Source organism: Pteropus medius, unplaced genomic scaffold (assembly GCF_902729225.1).
Source record: "Pteropus medius unplaced genomic scaffold, Ma_sr-lr_union100, whole genome shotgun sequence".
Lineage (NCBI taxonomy): Eukaryota > Metazoa > Chordata > Mammalia > Chiroptera > Pteropodidae > Pteropus > Pteropus medius.
In genome coordinates this window covers 21,333,497-21,349,614 of record NW_024351729.1, presented here as the reverse complement: position 1 = coordinate 21,349,614, position 16,118 = coordinate 21,333,497, and the positions used below count along the sequence as shown (strand labels likewise).

General features: G+C 40.0%; 1 long non-coding RNA gene and 1 pseudogene across 1 annotated transcript in view; one reads left to right on the top strand and one right to left on the bottom strand.

Moving 5' to 3' along the window:
- The first annotated feature begins 410 nt into the window (after positions 1–410).
- LOC120587638 (uncharacterized) overlaps positions 411–16,118 on the top strand; it is an 89,090-nt gene continuing 73,382 nt past the window's right edge. Inside the window, exon 1 of the long non-coding RNA XR_005649054.1 lies at positions 411–3,273. This is a non-coding gene — a long non-coding RNA (uncharacterized LOC120587638). The remainder of the gene's footprint in view (positions 3,274–16,118) is intronic.
- LOC120587830 (uncharacterized) lies at positions 7,076–7,194 on the bottom strand (annotated as a pseudogene).

Here is a 16,118-nt window from a genome sequence, read left to right as displayed (position 1 = left end):
TGTACATAATGTGCTAGGCATTTTATGAAGTGTGTTATATAAATTATATTCAACACATCCATAAGATAGTCATCATTAGACCTAGTTCACAGATGGGAAAAAAGGTCCAGAGAAGGTATTAGCTGTGTGAACTTAGAACAAGTTATTTAAGTGGAAAACTTACATTTGAAAACCTGACTACTTTAGAGTCACCTTCTGAAATTTGTACTGAAAAAATTAACAAGATTGTTCCATTCTGCAACTCCTCTGTGCAGGTGGCAGGGCTAACCAGTCCCTGCATACATGCTGTGGTCCGTGTTAGCATCATGTGACCCTTACTTGCTCTTATCTGTACCACCCACTCAGCCAGGAACATCGGGCAGATACTGGGGCAAAAGCCTGTCCTATCTGCTGTCATCTGACCTCCTGGCAGAAACATTCCAAACACAAAGTAGAAGCGATTGTAGCAAGAAGTAAAGAGGAACTTTCCTCTCCAATGGTTTGAGTGACATCAGAATGAATAAGCAAGGGGATCATATCAACTACTTTCCAAAGGAACTTTAAAAATAACAGCAGCCTCTTTCTTTTGGAATGATGGTAACGGTATATCTAGGCCACGTCTGTAGGTGATGCCAAAGAAGTTGTTACAATGCACCAATTCAGGAAGTAAATGTAGTTTATATCAATATTGTACAATGTCAAAGCAATTTGACAATTGTCAGCTTGATTGGTAAAATCTTGGCCACAGGTAACTTGGGCCCTAATCCGAATTGGATGGTTCTAATTGTTCAGTTTCATAGTCTAGAGTGATCAAACCCAATGTAATACTGCTGACTTGCTGTTCCACATTGCCCTAGGCAGTGGAAAGAACTCGGTGCCAGGTGTACTCATACATTCATTCATTAGGCACCTACTCCCTTCCAGACAGGACACTGAGCACTGGAGTCACAGGATGAATAAGCTGTGTTCCTTGTCCTTAAGGAGTTCACAGCCTGGTGGTCTGGGTTCCAGTCCCAGCTGTAATATTAATAACTTCATGGTCTATACAAATGACTTGACCTCTTTCTGGGTCTGGTTTCTAATCTGTTACATGAGGAGAGTAATCTGAGACCCCTGCCTGGAATGGGCACCGGTTTGCACAGCTATGCAGTATTGATGTCATCCATTCAACTACTATTTACTAATATCTTCTATGTACCAAGCACTGTGTTTTGCAGAGATAACATGACAAAGATTCCATCGAGGCTGGAGAGTAAAATACCATGAGGCATACTGTTGCATTACAGAGCAATGAGGCATAAAGGGTGGTGGAGGAGGGGTGGTCAATAGGCTCCCTGGAGAAAAGCTAGGTGCGGTCCTAGACACTGAGGAGAAATTATGAACAGACTAAGGGAATAGGAAAAGGAATTCCAGGAAAAGGGAAGATCGTGAGCAAAAATCAGGAGGCAAGAGGAGGATACTGGCTTTAGAGAATTATAAGCAGTCTAGTGTGAATGGAGGGTAAGGAGGTAGAGGGACAGAAAGAGGATGGAGAGAAGGGGAGGGGTGGGGAGAGGAAATGAAAGGAGAGAGAATGTGAGAATATGGAAAGTGTAGAGAGGCAAAACAAAAGGGCAAAATGGAGACCAGATGATGAATAACTTGTCCCCCATGCTTAGGAGTTTGGACTTGAACATGGGCAATCCAAAGTCACAGAGGGTCTTAAGCAGTGGAATTCTGGCAATGGAAAGAAGCTTTAGAGCACCATATGCGAAACACTTACTGGAGGGGAGACAGAAAGAGTAGTCCAGAGGTTGTTGGATGATTTAAGTCTTAAAATTTTCTTTCTTCCCTCCCTCTATCCCCTCTCTCCTCTCCTCTCCCCTCCTTTCCTCGCCTTCTCACTTCTCCTTTCCCCTTTTCTCTTCTCTTTCCTTTGGGTGTCGGGGAAGCCATGGAAGCTTTACAGGCAGGAAGGAATGTAGTGCGGGTGCTCCATGGCTCTGAACCCAACAGAAGTGGTTTTGTGACTGTATAAGGAGCTGGTGACATCCATTCCTGTTGAAATTCCTCACCGTCAAGACCAGGCTCCAGCCCATAAGAAGGCAGGGACTGCCTGGAAGTGACTCATCATGGGTGGCGCAGATGATACCAGATTCTAAGAATCTGAACTATGTGGCTTGACTGAGCACCCTTGACTACTGAGCTGTTTCTCTTCTTTCCTTGTGTGGTTTTGGTCCAGAAGAAGGTGCCAGGTTTGGTCATATCCATCTTCAAACCCTATAAAATAGTTGTACGGGGCCATCTGAGGCCCCAGCAGCCCCGTAACTCTAAGCATAAAAGCCTGAGCTAAATGCACAGTCAATATAAACTATTTTCAATATAAGGCAAGTAGAACCATGGAGGAGATAAACACCAGAATCTCTATTCAAAAAAGGAAGTCTTCCCATATGAATAAGAAAATTTAGTACCTAAATAACTGAAGGGCAAGTACAGGAGGTGATTATCAGCAGGATGGAGCTTCAGAAGCATGAGTGATGGTTAAAACTGAAGGACTCCAGAGCCATATTGTCTAAGTTGGAATTCTGATCTCTGCACTGATGAGCTGTGAAGCTGGAGCAAGTTATATCACCTCTTTATAACTCAGTTTTCTCATCTAAAAAATGGTACTAACCTCATTAAATTGTTGTGAAAATTAAATGAGTTAATACTTGTGAAGTATGTGCCCCTGACACATAACAAGGGTTACAGAAGTGTCTTTTTAAAAAATCAAAAAAATAAACTTTTTCTTAATAAATAAATTGTGCATGGATTCCTGGAGGGGTGGTTGAGGGGTTCGATGACATCTTTTAGGTTCTAGGTGAAAGAGACATGAAAATAGAGAAGAACTTGTGCCCAGGGGTACATATTAATGGTGATCCAGCAGATGGTGTTTGACGATTTCTCTTTGTTATATCTTCATAATGAAGAACATGGACAATCAAAAGAAGGAAAGGAACTTTTCTTGTAAACCCCTAGATTTCAGGCTGAAATGAAATCTGTTTAGGTTAGGAGATAAGGAAATATAATTTCTAAAAGTAACCTTAAGGGGGAAAAAATTAGAAACCTAGGGTTGGGTAGTTAAGAGAAGAAAAAATGGAATAAAAATAACACTGCATCCTCATGTAACCTCACACAGGCAAACAACTTTACCCAGACGAGGCTAAGGCTGTCCCTGCAACCACCTTTCAGAATTTAAGGCTCTCTCATAAGCTTGACCCAACACAGTCAGTGTCTCTCTGGCTGAGGACCTCCATGCTGGCTACAGGGAGAGGGGTGAGTTCACATCATCCTTTTTGGTCCACTCTGTTCCTCCTATGCAAGACTGAATTCCCTGGCTGAGTTCCCTGAGATCTGGTCCTACGCCTGAACCAGCACGAAATAGCAATTCTTGGTTCAAGTTTTCTGACTATTGGAATAGTATATCTTGCTCAGTCTCTGTCCCTTTTCTCTTCCTCTGAGCATCTTCTCTTTGCTTCAGGATTCTTGGATTTCCCTTTGCACCATTGCTCCTTGGGAACCACAGTTTTTGGTCTTTTCTGGAGAAACCAGCGAGATAGTTGCAAGTTTGCAGTCATCAGTTCTCCTTATAACATTGTTTATGTTATTAAATAGCCTGTGTCAGGAGTTCCTTGACATCAGTACCCAAAAGCCATTTGTACAGTTAATAGAGATAGATGGCCATGGAAGAGAGGAAAATTCAGAGGCCAAAAATCTAACCCCAACTTTCATATACACACCTGATACTCCTACTGCATGCACCGAGATACATACAAACACACCCACACATCCTTCTTTCATTTTCTGGGTGTGTAACCTTAGATAAATTCATGCCACTATTATTAGCTTTGATTTATTTATCTGTAAAGTGGGATAAAGATAGTTTCTGATGTAAACACACTTTAAAAAAATGAATGCAATGATAAATTAATAACTAATCAATACTTGCAAAGCACTTTTACTTTTATGATTGCTGTTCATGTCCAGTAACAATTAATTAGGCAGCCCACCACAAGGAAGAAGAGATACTGCAGGTGGTTTAGTGAAGGGCGGTATGAAAACAGAAAGTTTTAGGATTTAACATACCAAGTTTTCTATCCAGTCTACAGAAAACAGTCACTGGCTTTCTTTACCCCATGACATAGTTCGTGGTTGATGTACAATATATAATAATGGAAAACAAATGGAAAACAAATAATGGAAAACAAATATATAATAATGGAAAACAAATAGCAAGAATCTGACCCCAGCCCTGAATAACAATACTGGCTTAAAGAGACGCTAGGCAGATATTTTATGTAGCTTTTGTCTTGAATTATCTCCAAACTATACACATGCATATTCACACATATTATCTCCCATTTTGAATGAAATACTCTGGGGAGTTCAGAGAGAGCTATGTGTACTATAAAAGGAGGGTCCCAGGATAAATAAATAACCTATTTTTAAATCCCAATTGGAAAAACAAACAAAATTCCAGATGAAATTCCAGATAAAATTCCAAATGAAGTCTCAAGGTTTGTAGGCCGTACATCAAATAAAAGAATTTGGAATGTAAAGATCATTATATATCAAAATGAGTAACTGAAAGAGGCTGAGGAATCTTCATTAAGAATCTTTTTAATAACTTTTAAACAGATTTTTTTCCCCTCACAATTCCCTAATGAGCAAGATTCTATCCTACCTAGGGGCTGAGGGATGGATGACATCAACTCACAATTTCTCTTAATTTGAATTTAATTTTCCTATGTTTCTGTGAGCATTAAAACTGAAAGCAGGAGAATAGCTGTTATAAATGGGCCTAAAAATGGAGTAAAGACTCCATCATTTATTGTGAGGAAGAAATGAGAATAAAGTATGTAAAATGCTTAGTATAATGTCTATTACATAGATGTATTCAGTAAGTGTTAGCCCTTAATAATCATAATGATGATGATAAAATGATACTTTTATATTCCTCATGGAGGGATTTTTTTTGTGCAGACAGGTATTAAGAGGCAAGAATGTCTTTAAAAGGTATTTCTGAGCACTTTTTCCATAGCTGATCCCATTTTCTTGAACCTTGACTAAAAGCCTTGAGAAAAATCGAGAGCCCAAATTTTCCCTATAGAGTTAGTCATCACCAGTCTATAAAAATTAAACTGAGTTTATTGACATGAAACACTGATGGCTTAGATGTCGACAGAGATTTATGGTCAGTCTGTGAGGTGATTCATTCAATTTATTTTTTCCCATCCTAGGACGTGATTTTGGTCATTTAATATAAGAATGAGCAACCAAAAAGAAAACCAGAGCCAGAGAAAGGGAAGGGAAACTTAACGTGAAATCTTCACTTAAGACAAAACAAAACAAAACAAAACAAAACAAAACAAAACAAAACAAAACAAAACGGAAGAGAAAACCCAAGTCATTATTGTCCTTAAGAACTAGCTGGCAGCAGGGGTATAGAGATGTGAGAAGGGAGAAAGGAATTGAAGCTTTAGATGCAAAAAATATTTGTATAAAAGATTAGTCAGGAGACACTAGAAAAGTATAAACCTACTACTAGTCCGGAGCTTGCTAAGAAATGGTCTGGAGGAATCTAGGGAGCTGTAATGGAGGTGACAAACTAGTGGCCCATAGGCTGAGTTGAGTTCGCCGTGATGGTTAGCCCCTATTTAATAAAAAAAAAAAAAAAAAATTAACTTGAGTATGTTTTTAACAATTAATAATTGGAAAAATTCATATCAGATTCTGGATTTCTGGCTTCTTTAAAAAAATTGGAAACTGAGGCAGAGCAGGGCCTGACCACTCCCATAGCAAAGGTCGCTATGGTCACTTTTGGGGGGTATGTGCTTTCCAGCCTGACATGGCCCACATTCTATTTCATTTTGAATTACATGTAGCCAGTTTTGTTGCCACGGTTTGCCTATTTCCTGTAGGCAGTGATGTTTTCAGTCTTCAGTTAAAAGACACTGAGAGCATGGGACTAGACATCAAAGGTTGTCCTTTGAAACATAGTAAGACTTCTAAGTAATGAGTCAACAGTGCTTCAAAAATACCATTATAGGTACACAATGAGAACTTGGTGAAAGAATGTGGATAAAGAGCCCTTAGCACAGTGCCTGGCACCTAGTAGTCAACCTGGTGGTTTTAACAGAATGTAGAAGTTTCTTCTGTGTATTCATCATTAGGGTACCAGAGGAATCTGTCTGTCATAGTGCAGGTAACAACCATATTTTTTCCAATTATAAAAGTAATATAGTGCAGTGCTCCACAAAGTGTGGTCCATGGACAGGCAACATCGATAACACCTAACATAAATGCAGATCCTCAGGCTCTAAGCTGGATCTACTGAATCAAAATCTCTGAGCATAAGGTATAGGAAAATAAACTCTCCAGGTGACTCTGATGCACACTAAAGTTTGAGCAGCATTGGTAGAATAGAGTCCAATCTATCTCATGGAAACACATACACACACGGAGAGCCCATAACAGCCTTCTATAAACTGGGCCTCTGTAATCTCTTTTACATCCTTCAAATGTAGGAGATATGGATCAATGTATCATCAACGATGGGCGGAGAGAAGTAATCAAGAAAAAGAAGACTAAGTAATAAAACGTTGATTTAAAAATTAGATTGAGTAGTTTCTTCTCCATTAGTGATTGTAAATTTGAGGAAACTATTGCATACAGATGCTCTTAAGATCTGTCTTCAAGGTGGTTCTTGTGAAAATGTACCTTGCTGGAATGGCACTATCCAATAACATTTTCTACAATGATGGGAATATTCAAGTGCTGCTGAGCTAGTTTGACTGAAGAATTAAATTCAAAAATTTAACTTAATTTTAATTAATTTAGATGGCCACATATAGCTACTGGCTACTGTATTGGACAGTATAGCTCTAAATAAGGTACTAGTATATCTAAGCTTAGAATTATAGAAGTTTAAGATATTCTTATTTCATATTGTTAAGGAGAAAAACAATAATAAAAATCAGGTTGTCAAAAAGTGTTTTGGTTTTTTTTAGGCGAGGAAACCCTTGGTTTACCTCATGGATTGCAAGGACCATGTCAGCTTACAATCCCTTAGTTTTTACACCTACAGCATCTGGTCTTCCTAGGTGGTCTTCTATCTAAGTACTAACCAGGCCCGACCCTGATTAGCTTCCGAGATCAGAAGAGATCGGGCTTGTTCAGGGTAGCATGGCCATAGACTGATCCCATTTTTATGTTACTTAAAATATGTGTACGGATTGAAAGGATATATTCAAAATATGAATACTATATTATAGTTGTTGTTTTTGCCTTTTTGTATTTTCTATTTTCTCTAAAACAAACAATTTGCTGTAAAATTTTTTAATGGTTGTTTCTATATCTGGCTACAAACTTTATCGCTATATCCAAGCACTGTTTGCAGAAAGTAAATATTTATTGTATTTAATTGAAACGCTATCAAGCAATTGAGATTTTTCCCATGGCCAGAAAGGCACACAGACATGTACAGCAGTAGAAAGATATAGAGACACAAAGGGATCTGGATATGTCACATGCAGATAAAAAGAAAAGTGGAGGCAGAGAGCCCACACCCCTTCAAGCCCTGGATACCCAACCATAGCCCATGATTTCAAGAAGACCTCAACTCAGAGGTGAGTCATACCCCTGGTGGAGTGGGTCCTGAACCTGGGACTAAGCCCGTAGGAAGGTCAGACTTAGCACACCCTTTAATAACAGACACAGACCCAAGCGGAGGCCAAAACAAACACATTGCATCATCTCGGGTTATGATCCTCGATCAAAGCCTTAGTCTTTTAGGGAAAAAAATCGGGTGGGGTGGAGAAAGGGGAAGAGAGAGGAAGCAGGCTGTAAATATGTTTGGCTGCAGACAGATTATTCTTTGAGATCATAAAGTTATTGGATACTGATGCTGAAAGGGACCTAGAGGGGTCATTGCATCCATTCTCCAGCCTCTTGCTGAATCCGTATGAATCTTTGCAAAGCTATTCTGTGTTTCAAACCCTATAGAGATAGTGATAGGGACAGGAAAGAATATCCTGTGTTTAATCTAAGTATCCCCAGGTGGTAGTTTATAATATTTGCCTATTGCTTTGCTAGAGACCTGTTATTCTATTCTGTGTACATTCATTTCTCCACACACAGTGAATATTTATTCACTTTATGTATGTATTATTATGGTTCTACTCTAGAGATTTTTTTTTCATTTTTTTTTTTCCTAGTAAAGAAACTGAAATACGAGGAAAAAAGTGAAATTCAAACTATCGGTAGTATAACTTATATTGTGGGTGGCCATTCAATAAGGATATATTGACAATGGAGTTAAAGAAAACAACATAACTTTATTCCGAGATTCTTTACAAATGTATGACCAAAATACTACATGACTAAGAAAGATTAGAATAACTATTCATGTTCTTTAATATTTTTCTTTCTTATAGTTTACCTCAAATTGTAGAATCCACTGAGGTATTTCCTCTCTAAAAGTTGGGAAAATTTTTTATGTAATTTTAGATCTCTCCTATATTTTCACTTTTTCTTCCCTGATCAAACTAAGAAATATTGATGAGGGGAAAAAAAAAATTTCCATTTCACATCCCCCATTTGAAAACCAGTGGATTTTTCTCATACTAAACTGATTTAAACTCAAGGCCTGGAATTTCACTAATGCAAATATGGTAAGAGAGACAAAGGTGTAATTGAATCAGGATGAACTAATCGATCTCCAGGAATAAATTATGGAGGTACACACTCTTGCTCTCAGAAATCCATCTGATACATTTATCAAATGCCATCTTCTGACCAGGGCAGAGTTCTGTTCTGTTCTATCTGTACTGTACTCCTGGTAGGCAAAGAGAGTTGAGGTTCTGGGACTGTAGTTGGGATAGGTAAAATGGATTTTGAATGGAGAAAGGAAAGGGAAGACAGGTACATCTCAGTAGTAAGATAGAGTGGAAGAGGAAGGGAAGAGGTAATGTGAGCTGTCTCTTGAGCTTGAGTTGACATCAGAGACATACTAACCATGATGGAGTTGAAGTTCTATGTTGGATTAAAGTATCAGAAAAGGAGAAGATAGGATACTAGTCTGAGGAATGTCTACTCAGTATAACAGGTGATTATTGGAGGCTCTTGAGCAAAGGAATAGTATGGCAAAAGCTGCATTCAAGAAATGTTAATGTGTCAGGAATGTGCAGGCTTCATTCACAGGAGAGAAGAGGGATCTCAGGCAGGGACTCCAGGAATCTTGATGTGAGGTGGTGAGAGCTTGGAGAGGAGACTGGTAATGAAATAATCATAAAAATAATAGTATAGCTCACATTTACTGAGAGCTTACTATATGCTAACTATTGTGCTAAGGATTTTACTTATCACATTTCATCATTACAGTAACCCTATGAAGTAGATACTATTATTATTCTTATTTTCAACTGTGGAAACTGAGGCTTATTGTTGCCAAGTAAAAGCACAAGTAAGAGATGCATTTCAGAGGTGAATCCCAAGGATTTGGGGAGCAGGCAGTGTACAGAAAGAGCAGAGAATGTTTTAAGAGCCTAGAAAACTGGGATGGATATCTATCAATGTCAGCAGTAGAAAAAAGGAAGCTTCGCAGGAGGGAAAAGCAATGAGTCTTTTGTCCCATGTGAACTTTCCATTTTATTAGGATTTTCAAATACTTTTATTCTAAGTATCCAGAACATTTTCTCAATAAGACCTCTTCCCCCTGATTTTTCTATAGTTTGGGAATCGGACCTGGCTGAGGTACCTCACAGAGAAAGTGGGGGTCTAGCAACAGCAAACCAACACCAGACAGTGAAGACAATCCAGAGATAAGCGTCTTTGCCCTTCACCATTGACCTTCTGGTCAACCACAGGATTGGCTGAAGGCCCTGCTCTTCCCGACATCATTGTTCCATCCACACTCTCAATTACCCCAGGCTCCTGCACCTGGGGACACAAAGCTGACTTCAAATCACTACAAGGGTGGGTATCACTCTCAGCACTTGGATTCCCTTGGGTCTGGGAGAGGGGCACGTCACAACTGGGAAGACAAGAGCAGTAAAAATGTCTCTGTGAAGAATGAAACAGGGTTTGGGAGCAGGCATCTGCCAAAGGCCACTGGGAGGAGGGGCGAGCAGACTGACGTCAAAGAGCCTCCAGGGTCTTGACACAGATGAGATAATGGTTTTTTCTCTCCTGAGGGAGCAAAGCCCCCCTTGTCCCTAGGGTCTTGTATAACTCAGACCACTAGGAAGTTCACCATAGACGAAAGTTCTGTTCTAACACTGAGAATCTTCTTGTTAGGCTTGCCTTAGAACACTCATGTGTGTGTCACACACATGTGTTCAGATACGCTTTTTCTGGGTAGAATTTATATGTGATTACTCTGTATCTTTATTCCTTCTCTCTTTCTTCTACATGTCTCTTCAGCAACCACCTTTTTGTTCTTCTTTAAACCTTCCTCTTTTCTTTCCTCTTTTCACCCCAGCAAGTTAGAGAAACCTTAGATTACATGACTTCCATGAGAGAAATAAGGGCAGATAACGTTTCTATCCTCTTCTTTCCCACTAAACTTATCGACCTGAAGTCAGTGTCCCCATAATCAAGTCAAATAGCTACCTGGAGAAGGCACAAGACCTTTTCGAATGGGGTTCAGGTTCAGTGGATGAAGTCCCCAAAGCGCCCACCCTCAATGATGCTGTCATTACCAAGCCTTACAGGTGCTCAGCAAGACTCCCCACAGCATCTCCAGGTCTCCAGGTAGGAGCTCCCCAAATCTTGAAGGAGAGTGAAATCTGTAACTCTCCAGACTTGGGCATTTTCTGTGCAGCCAGAGCTCTCTTTTCTTTCCATATCAGAGGGCAGGATTCCCCCTTGCTTTGAGATCACCACCTAATTGCCTGACCAGGTGTTTTCACTTTGCCCACTATGTGTCTAAGCTATGTGTCTCAGACAAAATGTAGTCTTTGTCCATTAGTCCATGAGTAGACCATCAGCATCTGATAGCGGACCATTTCGATCCTTACTTGTTATTTTTATAGAACATGGCAAGAAACCAATCAATCAAGTTAGTATTCTCCCTGACCAAAATAATGTCTCCAGAAGGTCAAGGACTTCATATATTATGTTCCCTGCCCCAGCACAACCATTAAGAATGTGTGAGTACATTCCCAATGGTTTACAGTTATTTAAACCCTCGTTAGAACCTCTTGACATATCAGCGTGGAGAGACCAAACACCTAGTCTGAAGTGTGCTGCATGGAATCATTTTGCCAGCTAAGCAGGCAAGTTTGGGTGTGCTAACTCTTCTCTCAAAGATCCACTGGCCTTTTTACCGCATTCTTTGGTGGGAAAAGGAGTTTCTTCATAAGTCCTGCCTACACAATGGTCTGATTGTTAAAAGACACAACACTGACGTACATGGCCCTACTTAGCCTGGGGAGTTTGTGAATCTAGAGGTTGATTTTTAATTTTTGGTTATTTTCAGTTACGGTCCCCATATTTTTCTTGCATACAAAGATGTTAGACTCTTGAGAGCTCCTGGGGATCCTTCTACTTTCTGTGGCTTTTGCTGTGGCTTTTGTTGTTGTCAGGTATTCATCAGGTTAGAGTCCTGACTACGTGGAACCGGGAGAAAGAAGAGAATGCACATCCCTGTGTGACCACCCACACGACAACAATAAATTATAAGAAGTGGCATCACAGCCCCAATCTGAAATTCCCATGCCCATGGAGGAGGCCCCAGACTCTTTCCACTCTCTCTTCAACTTTCCTCCTTCTTGCCACCACTGCCTCACTTCAGGCCCTCACTGTGTCACAGCTGGACCGTGTCAAGAGTCTCCTCCAGGACTTCCGGAATGCTCTGAAATGACCTGTTCTCTTGGGGCAGTACTTTTTCCTTTCTCTTTTTCTCCATCTCTGTAAGTTCTTAAGTTTTTTGGAAATTCCTGTTTCTTTTGCAACTTTTCCACCAACCCCACCACCATTCAAATTAAAAAAAAAAAAAATCACTGTGGAGAGGAGTGAGTAGGCAACATGTCATTTCCATACCCTTACCCAAGATCTCAATGACCCCTCCTTCCCCCACATTACCTGTTGGGCCCTAGCTCCACACCTTTGCCTTTCCTCTAATAGGAGCCCAAGCATCCAAATCCCTGTACCTCAATCTGTGCCTGGCTATACCCAGACCCATATGTTTACTCTTTTAAACAGACATGTTTGACTTAACTGAAGCACAAACACACACTGAAGGCATTTCTACACATCTCCCTGAGGTCAATCTGAACTAACAAGGTGTGGGCAAATAGGTTAACCTCACCCAGAATGTCAGGGTAGAGCAGGCAGAGGATTAACTACTGTGAGCCTCAGTCCTGACCCTTCGATTGATGGATAACCCTGTGGATCTTCGGTCCTTTTGCACTTCGATGTGTACACTTCGGCTGTGACAGCCTGCGAGAGGGTGGGGGTGCCCAGAAAAAAAGAGAAATACCACGCAAATTTGCCACCAGGGTAGTGCCACTAAGTAGCACAAACTGAGCTTCCCAGCACCTTACACCCTGAGAAATTCAATTATCACTCTGAGACACACAGCCCAGAGGTACTCACAGGTCTCAGGTGAGGTGCCAACAATAAGAAAAAGAAAAAGGAAATAAAGAAATTTTAAAAAAAAGACCCTGACCCTGCAAAGCATTTGCTTGATAGAAGCAAACTGAAAGCTTGACATGCTTTTATGAATTAGGCAGAGCAGAAAAGTATATCCCTCTCAAAAAGAAAAAAAAAAAAAAGGAATAACAACAACAAAACCTGCAAATGTATTCACTTCTGTTTTGTAGGATGAACTGGAATAGGAATTTAAGCAGCAGTTAGATTCTACTAACTAGAGAATTGATTTGAGGTCTTTTAACCTCTCTGAGCTTTTGATTCATTACCGATATGTAACCCTAATCATCTCAGAGACCCATGTGCTTCAGTGTCAGAGAAGTGTCAGATTTAAGAAGCAACATACAAAAATTAAAAGTAATAAAGGTGGAATTCCATCTATTATTCATGCCTCTGTGAAGACATTAAAGGGAATGAAAATACATGGTACTCAGAAACACTTATTCAAATTCTCTTTTCTTTCCAACCGACTTTCTTATCCTAGTTACTTTGGCTCTGGTCTCCAGGGAGGAATAAAAAGCTTTCTCTTTCACTCCCTATTCACATAGTTTTTCGTCATTTTCATTCTCCCTCCCACCCTCCAAGTACTATAATATCTATTTTTTAAATTAATTTATTTTTTATGGTGACATTGGTTAACGAAATCCAATAAGTTTAAGCTAGTACCGTAATATCTAGATAACTTATATTTTCTTTCAGCAAAAACTTCTTTCCTCTTCCAAGAGCATAGGCGGTGGAAACCAGACTAACATTTACAGAATTTTGTGTGTGTGTGAGGTTGGGGAAAAAGTAGGCCTGTAAACAATCCTAAATTATCGATTTTTGTCCCTGTTATTGATTTTTGTCATAACATTAAATATGATACCTCTAATTTATCCCTGCTTACCTCACGAGTTCGTTGTGTAGATCAAATAAGATACTGCACATTCTTTTGGAAAACCATAAATCACTATAATCAGGAATACAGAATTTTTATGTGAATCTATGATAAAAGGATTGGCACAATTTTCCTTTCCTGGATGCCAAAGCAAAAATATAGGGAGAAGAAAGAAAGAGTTTCTTCTTAAAATAACCATGTAAATTATTATGCCTCTGAAGCTGTCAAGCATATCCCTATATTGTTTAATATGTCTTTATCTTACTTTTCTAATTTTTGTACTCCTAAGGACAAGGTTTTGTTTTTGTCATATCGTGTCAAATGAATAAATGATTTTTTTATTCATTCATTCATTCATCCACTCAATTAATTAATATTTGTCAATGAATTAGTCATTTCCTCCCACATTGTTTTTTTTTTTTAATCTTCCAAGAATCAGGTTCTTGATGTTAAATAAATCATAGTCCTTTCCTTTAAGGAGCCCACAATCTAGTGGATGAGGTGAGAATGTAAGCAGAAATTTGAAATCATTGATTCCTGATAGAGTGAGAGAGGGAATTTGTGCCTCAGTTGTACAAAATTTGAATTTTCTTTGAAAGCTATGAGTTCAGACTTGCATGTAACACCTAATTCCACGATTGGAAAAGATTTAGGGTCCCACTTCCTCTAATGCACATATTCCCTTGGCTAAATCACCATTTAATTACATTCTTCAACATTTACCGAATGTTATATGTGCAAGTAGTGTGTGCAAGACAAGACAATACCCAAATTAGGGTTAAGAGTAGGTTTTGTAACTTTTTTTTAACCCCAAAGTATATATCATATAAGTAAGTGTTTAATGAATACTTATTACTCCTTGACTGGATTGGTTCTTAGCATCTGTCTGTACCAAAAAGTCCAGACGGCATCTTTACTGCTGCTGCTTGGTAATTTCAGTCCCTTTCTTGATACAAATTGGAAAGAATGGAGATGAGTGAGTACCACTGAAAAACAACATGGCTCTGTTAAAGAACTCAGATCTTCTTCCCCTGTGAGTCATTAAGCCCTATGAGATGGAGAGGTCAGCTGTTCTTCCATACATTTCACTGTTCTCTCTCTGAGACGATGACTCTATACAACACTCTCTACAAAGTGGCCAGAGCCCCTTCTCCGACTCTTGTTTCTGAGCCTGTTCTGCAAGACCACGGTGGCTCTGGGCTACATGATACCCTGTGGATAAGCAGTTAAAGAGGGCCTTAGTCACTGCACCAGCATTGCATTAGTTCATGTAATGGGAGATCCTTTGGTCAGAAGAATCTGGGAATCTGATGGTCAAGCCTTTTGTTATGGAATGAATATTTGTGTCCCCCTTTAAATTTATATGTTGAAGCCCCAGCTCCCAATGTGATGCTATTTAGAGGTGAGGCCTTTGGGAAGTATTTAGATTTAGATTAGGTCACGAAGATGGGACCCTCATGGTGGGATTAGTATGCCCTTATAAGAAAAGGAAGAGAGAGATCTTGCTCTCTCCAGGCTTATGAACCAATGAAAAGCCATGTGAGGACACAGCAGAAATGTTCTGTCTACAAGCCAGAGAGCAGCCCCTAACCAGACATTGAATCTGGCAGTACCTTGATCTTGGACTTTCCAGCTTCCAGAAATGTTAGAAATAAATGTCTGTTGTCTATGGTATTTTACTGCAGCAGCTCAAGTTGACAAAGACAGCCCCTTTGCTAGTCAATTTCTTTCACAGGTGATACCCACTCTGGGCTGCCCACTGCTCTGCATCACAGCACAATCAAACAATTCTATTTACAGCATGTGCGGATAACTCATGTTAGTGGTAATGTGGCAGAGAGTCATCCAAGTAGAACCATATATCTTCCTAAATTCCCCATTTTCATTCAGCTAGACCACTCCCTTTGCCTAGAATCAGACATCTTCAAAAGCATGGTATTCGATCCATCTCAGTCTCAAATCAAGGATCCATGGAACAGTGTCGATGCTGTGTTTACATAATTGCTGGTATCAGCTTTCAACCTTGTTCCCCACCCTTAGCAAGAGTGGCAGAGCAAGGGAAATTAGAAGAGGAAGAGACCAGCCCAGTTGGTGGGTTTCTGTGTCTAGACAGGCTAATGAGTAAAAAGTGTTCCTCGTGGAGGTCCTGAACCAGGAAAATAACTTCAAAGACTGATTCTTTTTTTCCCCCGATCAGCCCATGCCACCTTCCCTGAAATCCTTGACCTAAGTTAAGAGAGGGGAAAATGACTTCTTTTGGCACTCAGGTCCCCACTCTGACACAGGCCCCGTGCCAGGCCAACTCAGGCTCCATCCCTCTCCTTCAATGAGGCTCATTCAGCACCAAGGGCTCCACCAGCTTGGGGATCTCCTCACCAAAGCTGGCCTTTCCAAGAGACTCAATATGTGGTTCCCCACCGGGCAAGCTCAGAGGAGGGCCAGGATACTCCATTCCTCAACATTTCTTATGATTTTTTAATGTTCCTTCCTACTTCCTAAAATTCACAGAATTCCTTTATCTCAAGTTGGCAGTTAAAATCCAACCACCTCTTCTGTCTACAGGACTCTCCCTGTGGAAATTCATTCAGCCTCT